The sequence below is a fragment of the Cavia porcellus genome, unplaced genomic scaffold (genome assembly GCF_034190915.1).
Source record: "Cavia porcellus strain 051 isolate PalLab524CR breed Dunkin Hartley unplaced genomic scaffold, mCavPor4.1 scaffold_24, whole genome shotgun sequence".
NCBI lineage: Eukaryota > Metazoa > Chordata > Mammalia > Rodentia > Caviidae > Cavia > Cavia porcellus.
The window spans coordinates 54,850,639-54,858,023 of record NW_026947507.1 but is presented as its reverse complement, the minus strand read 5'-3'; the positions used below and the strand labels follow the sequence as shown (position 1 = coordinate 54,858,023).

At 45.9% G+C, this 7,385-nt stretch overlaps 1 long non-coding RNA gene across 1 annotated transcript; it reads left to right on the top strand.

Annotated features, from left to right (window-relative positions):
• Positions 1-335: 335 nt before the first annotated feature.
• Positions 336-6,490, top strand: LOC134472780 (uncharacterized). Its single transcript, XR_010042761.1, has 2 exons — positions 336-1,045; positions 3,429-6,490. It is a non-coding gene; the product is annotated as an uncharacterized LOC134472780 (long non-coding RNA).
• Positions 6,491-7,385: the final 895 nt, after the last annotated feature.

Below are 7,385 nucleotides of genomic sequence, written 5' to 3'. Positions count from 1 at the left end.
GGTTGCTCTGGGAACAACGGTACTTTCTGTACAAGCATCTTTGGAACCGAATCAACAAACCATCTTGGCCACACTATGCAGTCTTTTAAGACAGAGGAAAAGAGATTTGAGACCAGTGTTGTTTCTCACCTGAACCAAACTGCCCCTTTCAGGCCCTGACCCATTGGGTTTCTGGTATGGGCTCAGCTCATAGCACGCACAGGCCTCCTCCAAGAGCTCTGACTGAATTTCATAATTAAAAAAAAAAAAAAAATAGAAGAAAGAAACCCTGCCATGATCTCTGTGGAAATAATTTCCAAATTCTTCTGCAGTTATTACATTTCCTGGCCCAGAAGCATAACGAGTTTAAAACATTAATTAGGAACACATTCCATCCCATGCCTCCCATGGTTAAACTGTTTAATTAAAGGCCTTGAGGCCTTCAGGGCAAAACAGTCAGTGCACAGTGTGATCATCTCCCTGTGATTCTCTTTGCTTTGTGATTCTTCATCTTTTGGAACATATTCGTTTATTCTAGGACTGTTTGGCACTCCCGCTTTGCCCACAGTAGACAAAAGAAGTCAGTAGTCGTTTGGGCTCTGGAGATTCCCGGACAGATTGGTTCTGATGGCTGCAGACAGTCACTTAATACCCAAGTATTCGCTGAGTGAGTGCAACCCAGGGTGTCACGGCTGCTGGAAGCTGGGTGAACAGGGCAGCTCCCTGCTTACAGCTCTGGGGAAGGAAGGGAGAGGAGGGGCGGACCAGGCTGCACCCCAAGAAGCCCGAGAGCCCGAGCTGTGGCCAGTGAGCGTGTTTTTTTGATGGCAGAAATGAAGTAAGCCACGTGGATGGGGTGGGATGTAGGCCCCCCTGGACAGACTTAGGCATGCGAAGGACAGGGTGAGGGAGAACACAGAAAAACAGTGAGAAAAGAGGAAGGGAGAAGGAAGGAGACCGTGAGCCATCAAAGCAAAGCTTAGCAATGGAAGTGAAAGAAGACGTCTGAGTCCAGGCAAGCAGGGAACCCGGCCTGGAGCCTCCAGGGAACAGGAAGCTGTTGAAGGTGCTTCTCTTTTTCTTCTTTCTTTCTTTTGTAGTGTTCTGATGTAACCTGTAGTTTGACGTGAGGACAAGAGAGTGAGAGCATTTACTTAGTCAGATGACGCAGAGCTTTATCCTAAGAACAAAAAGAAGGCCTCGTCGGGGGCGCTGGCACTGGGGAGCTGGTTATTCAGAGTGAACTGTGAGCAGTGAGTGCAAGCTGAGTGCAGAGAGCTAACACCAGGCGCAGAGAACCATACGAGGGTGCAGAAACTGAGCTGCCACACGCAGCTCTTCGGATTTGCAGCCCATTCTTGCACTTGGAGACTCACTTCAGACAGCGACAACCCCTCTGATTTGCTACCTTCCTTCAAACATCTTTTTGATGCTCATTTCCTGGTCTCTCACCTAGTGCCACAGCTAAGAAATCTCCTTTGCTTAATAGAATGGGCACATAGGACATGTGTCCATGGATAGGACATACCCATTGCATGGCTCCACCACGGGAGGCAGGAGGCTAGGTGCTGCTGATGGTCACTGCTGAAGCTGATTACTTCTGAGTTTAGTCCAGCATATGTGTGTGTGTGTGTGTGTGTGTGTAACGCCAGGCACAGGAGAGTAATCAGATGAGGGACAAAGGACTCAGGAGTCACCCTCAGAGTTAGCCATTCCTGTCGGCTTGAGAGCAGAGGTGAGGAGAGCACTGTGTCCAGAATGAAAGGTTTAATTATGCTTCTGTCAAAAGCGTGGAAACTATGGAAAGCCCCTAAGGTGGTGGAAGACAGAGAACCAAACCTTTTTAGGAAGAATCTTCAACAGAGCATCTGGACCCAAAGGAGGGTGCATTCTCGGCTGCTTCCCTGTTCACTTTGTCTTAGGTGGCATTTTTAGCCGGCACATGGCAACTGCAGCTTTGTGTGGGGCTCAGGGCACCATTTCAGCATCTTGGTTTGGTCATTACTCACTCACTTCGGTAACATCAGAGAGCAGTTTGTGGACAACTCCTAGCTTCTAAAATGCCCTTTGGGCAACCAGACTTCACACCTTTGAGCTATAATGAACATAACTGAGCCAACTTGAAATAGTTCCTCTTGGTGAATGACAGTACATTTTCTGAGGGAGAAAAGACTGCACTGTAAAAGAAATTCTCTGTGGCCTTTTTCTGTAAGACTCTGTGACTAGATCAGCACTTCGAGTGCATTGTGTAGAAAACATACAAAAACTTCACTAGTGTGGATGTAAAGTTAAAAATTCAGTATTGTGATGTTAGTCTGGTCCCAGTGTTGATGCAGTTTATCACCAGAGCAATGGGTGGATTTACAGTTCATGAGTTTAAAACCCAGGAGAAAGATCAGCCACATGTACGAGGAGAAGGCAGCTCACCACTGCAGTCCCCTGGGCGGCCTGTGCTCACTGCTGGCTGCTTGGACTTGATCTCAAACTCCAGCTCTATACAGGGAAATTAAGAAAGCAGTCAGTGTGTCCAGCACATGAAAACTGTGTGCTTTGTTGAAATGAATGGCATGCCCATTCATGACACAGGTTCAACATAGCTACTTAACTGTAAGGAGTCTCCTTTAGAAAATTATATAACAAAGGACATTCTTTAGGTCCTGTTAGAGATTGCTTGTATCATTAAAAATTAATGTGTGTCACTGTATAATCGTATTATTAAAGCTCATGTAACAGTGACTATTTTGGGGGCTGGATGTGGCTCGTGGTAGGGCATTTGGCGTGTGCCAAGCCTGGGCTTGATCCCCAGCGCTGTACGACAAACAGAAGCCACCCTGTATTTGCAAAAAGTTTACAGTACAAGTAAAAATAAAACTATTCGGCCAAAGTCGTCTTCCAGTATGTTTCCACGTTGACTTCTGGCCATTTATTAAGTCATGTATTGGACAGATATTTATCTAGTGTGAAATATCATAGATTTCTTTCTCAAGCAAGTTATAGTTTAGGAAGAAAGACAAACCATGTTTTTTTCCTTGAGAAATTTTATCAGTTATTCCTGTTGAAACATTCCTCCACTTTTTAGGTATGTGAGAAAATGAAAGGTGGTGGATTTTGTCCAGATTTTTGAGTGGGTCTGAAGACACATTTTAAACATCACTGTTTTGTTATTTTAGCCTTTGAAGTTGGCTTAAATTATCTTACTCTAATATTTAAAAATAATTCTCTTACATATTTTATAATACCTTATAATTTCAGTTTTATACTTACATAAACTTTCTAGAATTAATATGGTATGAAAAAGAATTTTAAAATGTCTAGCACTATATATTACTTTCTTCACATAAAACGTTGAAATAGGTAATATTCTTGGGAATTTTTATTATTTATTACTTTGAATTAATTTTTATTAACATTCTTGGGAGCTTTTGTGAATTTCTTATTTTGCTTTGTAGCTGTTCCAGTGACAAGTCCTCTGGTCACTACTGAGACGGGCGTTGATCTGGTCACCGTCCCTGTGTCATTGCCTGAGCCTCAGCCAGATTTTACTGCTTGTCATTCTTCCGTCTATCATGGGATCATCCTGATGTTCCCAGCTCGTCAAACACTGTTCTATGCATTTATTCCAGAAATATTTACAGAGAAACTCCAGTTTGCAGCCACTGTTCTAGGTATGACAGCGACAGTAGTGACAGAAACAGATGCTTTTCTCTACATGTGACTGTAATAATGGCACGGAGTGAACCACAAACACTGAGAACACCATAGTCTGGTCGGGAGAAGGAGTCACAGGAAGTGACCTTTGACAGAGACCTTTTAAAGACTTGAGACAAGAATGTCCTAAGTCCAGGCAGAGCGCAGGGCTCAACCCTGGGCAAAGTAACACAAGGCCTGCTGTGAGAAACTAGGTGCCCTCTGGCGAGGTCTCTGCAGCTCCACAGCCTTCCTCCATTTCTCCTTCTGGATGCTTCTCTGTGTCTGTGGCGTTGAGACTCAGGGTTCCTTGCTTGTGTTCACTCTCAGCTTTGGCTGCTTGAATCATTTGCTCTCTCCCTCTCATTTCCTCTCTACTATCATTTACCTTTAAGCTCGTAAACATGCTAAAGTCTCTTACATCTTAAAGTAACAATCATCAGGAGTCTGGAACGCGCTCTCTGGCCTGCTAACCTCTCGGTAGTTTTCAGTGACTCTGTTCTTTTCACACAGACCACCATTTCCATTGCTTCTTCACCCTTTTTCCTCAGTCCTCTACTCCGCTTCCTGTTATACCAGAAGATTCTGTGTTCAGTAAAGGTCAGCAACCATGGGGAAAGAAGTATGAGAACCACGGTGAGAGAGTCAGGCCTTAGAGTCTCAAAAGGAAGAGAGTGTTACAAAGCAGGAAATGATAGAAAAACTTGGGTGCCTCGAGTTGTTTAAAAAAGAACAGGAAAACTATCAGAAGTCATCATCACAAAGAAAACGTTACAGCATCACAGCTTAGAGGTGGTTTAGGTCTAATGCTGATGAGTTTTGCTTGAGTTTACGGGACAAGGCAGCGGAAATGGAATGGAAATTAAGGTCAAGAACGTGAGAACGCGACAAGGCACTGCGTGTTGTGTGAGTCACCCTCACCAGCTTCACTGAGCTGCAGAACCCCGGTGAGCTGGGCAACATGGTAAGCTGGTGCAAGAAAGAGGAGTCTCAAAGGTGAGAGGGAAGAGGCGCATGAGTGTGTGAGAGTGGGATGGGAAAGGAGGGGCCCTGTCCTTGATGTCACCATAGCCACGACCACCGCTCTGTAACCCAAGCAGGTTAGCAAGGGAAGAAGAGCGCACTGCCATGGCTTGAGAGTGGTGTGCGCCCTGCAAAATTCCTGTTGGGATTTATCCCTGTCTCTTCCACAGGATGTCATATGTCACCTTGAACTTCTGCTGGCAGAAAAGCCATCACCAGACATGGCCCCTTGACCTCAGACCAGAACTGTGAGCCAAAATAAATCTGTTATCTCTATAACACACCCAGTCCATGATACTGCATTGTTAGCAACAGAAAACTGAGTAAGACAATGACAGATTTATTAATCCAAGTTTTATATGACATGGAGCCTTTGGAAACCAAGACCCTCAGACAACTCAGTTTTTATCCTTTGGTTTGTTGGAAGTGGACAGCCACGTAGAAGTGCAACTGGACAGAAGAGTTTGATCAGTGGTCAGAGCCTGAGCGGGACCTGAGCAAGGCCTCTGTGTGTAACATTCCCCCCTCCCAGTATGCAGTAAGCTTCTCCCCTCTGGAAAGAGCCTCTCATAATAGACTGTCAGACCAAGAGCTCTCCCGAGGCTTCTCCGTGGGTAGGCCAGGGAGCGGGAGGGCAGGGAGGCTCCCCGTCTGTGCCCGCCGCCTGGCTTTCCTGTCTCCTTCAATGCAAAGCACTCAGCAAGCTCTGGTGCTGTGTTTGGATATAGTTGTCCGAACCCCAACAGCTGTAAATATTTGTTTTAACACAGAATAATTCCCTCGAAGCAACAGCAGGAGAACAATGACAATGTGAGGGAAGCAGTCCTCTCTCTTCCTGTTCACCTGGCCAGGTGAACAAATCAAGGACAGTCACATTTCGAATCTTGTGCATTCAGTACCCCACTTTCCAAAGCTAATCATTTTGCTTCTTTCCGTCCTAACAAACACTTCTTAAAAGTCGTATTTGAACCCGTCTCTACAGAGGCCACACCCTGGGGTCCTGATGGAGGAGGAAACCTGGACTTGAAGCCAGGCAGACCCCTGGCTCCAGAGTTTGCCCTGGTGAACCCCTGGGCACATCGACGAGCCACCTGAAACTCGGTTTCCTCATCTGTAAAACAGGGACGGTTGGAATACTGTGCCTGCTCTGTGGGATGGATGTGAGAGCTGTAGTAGGTATCACACGTGAAGGACCCTCAGTCTCATCTGTCACATCACGGGAAGGTGGTGCTGTCTTCAGTGCTGACAGCATTATTTTCACACAAAAGTAGCAAAAGCTACTTTGTCGAACAAAGGAAATACGTCAGAGTCAGCTACATAGAGTAGCTTGGTATTTCACAAGTACAAAATCAACACAATGATTTCTTAAATTTGTACCACATCCAGCAAGTTATGATGGTATGGAAACGTAAGTTGAGAGTGCCCGTTTCATCTCTTGTGTGACGTGTGCTTTGACCCCCAAGATTTTCTGACCATTTCCCCACGTTCGTTTCTCTGTCTCTCTCACAGTCTCTTCTCTCCCATTTCTTCACATTTCATGTTATGAACAGACAGCATGAATTCATAGAAAACATATGAATATTAGAATTGAAGTGGAACTTTAAATTTTTGTGTGCTACTGATTACTTATGAGTGATTTAACTGCTCATAACCGGAATATCTTCAGATTTAAATCGTGAACTGTGGAGGTTGGGGATTTAGCTCAGTGGCATAAGCACGTGCCTGGCAAGAGTGAGGTCGTGAATTCAAAGCCCAGTACCAAGTAAATAAATAAATAAAAATAAAATTGTGAACTGTGAAATCTACTTTGCAAGATTATCTCAAGCATTAGCTCTTATGTATTTTAAAAACTTTGCAAGTTGCTGGCACACAATAGGTAATGACAGCATAGAGTTAAATACAAACAGGAGAGAGGGAGAGAGAAAGACAGCAAGAGAAATATTCCCAACAAACGATACTCAAATAATAAAACGGGGTATCACTTCCTCAGGTTTGGAAAGTACATCTTACATGCTGAAGGGCCGACGCTAGCAAAGCCTGGCACTGGCAGCGCTGAAGACAGCTGCACAGTCTCTCTGTGTGGAAGGTGGTCTTGGAGCCGCGGCCCCACCTTTAGGGTTGTCAGGGGAGGGAGTGGCAGTGCACAAGCCGGGACGCAGTGTGGGCCCATGAGGGTGAGGAGCCAGGGCTGCAGCTCCCGGAGGCCACATCGGTCAGGACTCTCAAGACCAGGGTACCCCCCACCCCCGCTTCTTCCCCTGAGCAGGGCTTAGAGGATGCACATGGCAGCTTCTCAAGGGTGGATCGCTGCGTTCCAGCTGCAGCAGGTGTGAGGAATGCCAGGCCCGGACCCACTGCTTCACGTGTGCCGTGGGGGGTGAGGAGTCCACGTGGCAGAATCACAGAGAGTTTGGGCAAAGGCAGCTCCCCACTGGGTGGGGCAGAGACAGGGCAGAGAGAGAGCGTTCCCATCCCTGCTTGGGTCCCACCTTGCCCTTCTGAAAACCGCTGCCTTCGCAGTGGTGCACATGCAGGAAAACCAGAGCCCAAACCCAAACCAGCGCCCCTCCCAAGGAATAAAAGTCAGGCAGTTTGAACAAATGCAAAACAAACTCAAAGTTAGTATTTTTCTTATTTGAATAAAGCAATCAGGAAAAACAAGCCCTTTCAATCTTCCTAAAAGGAAAAGGCAATAG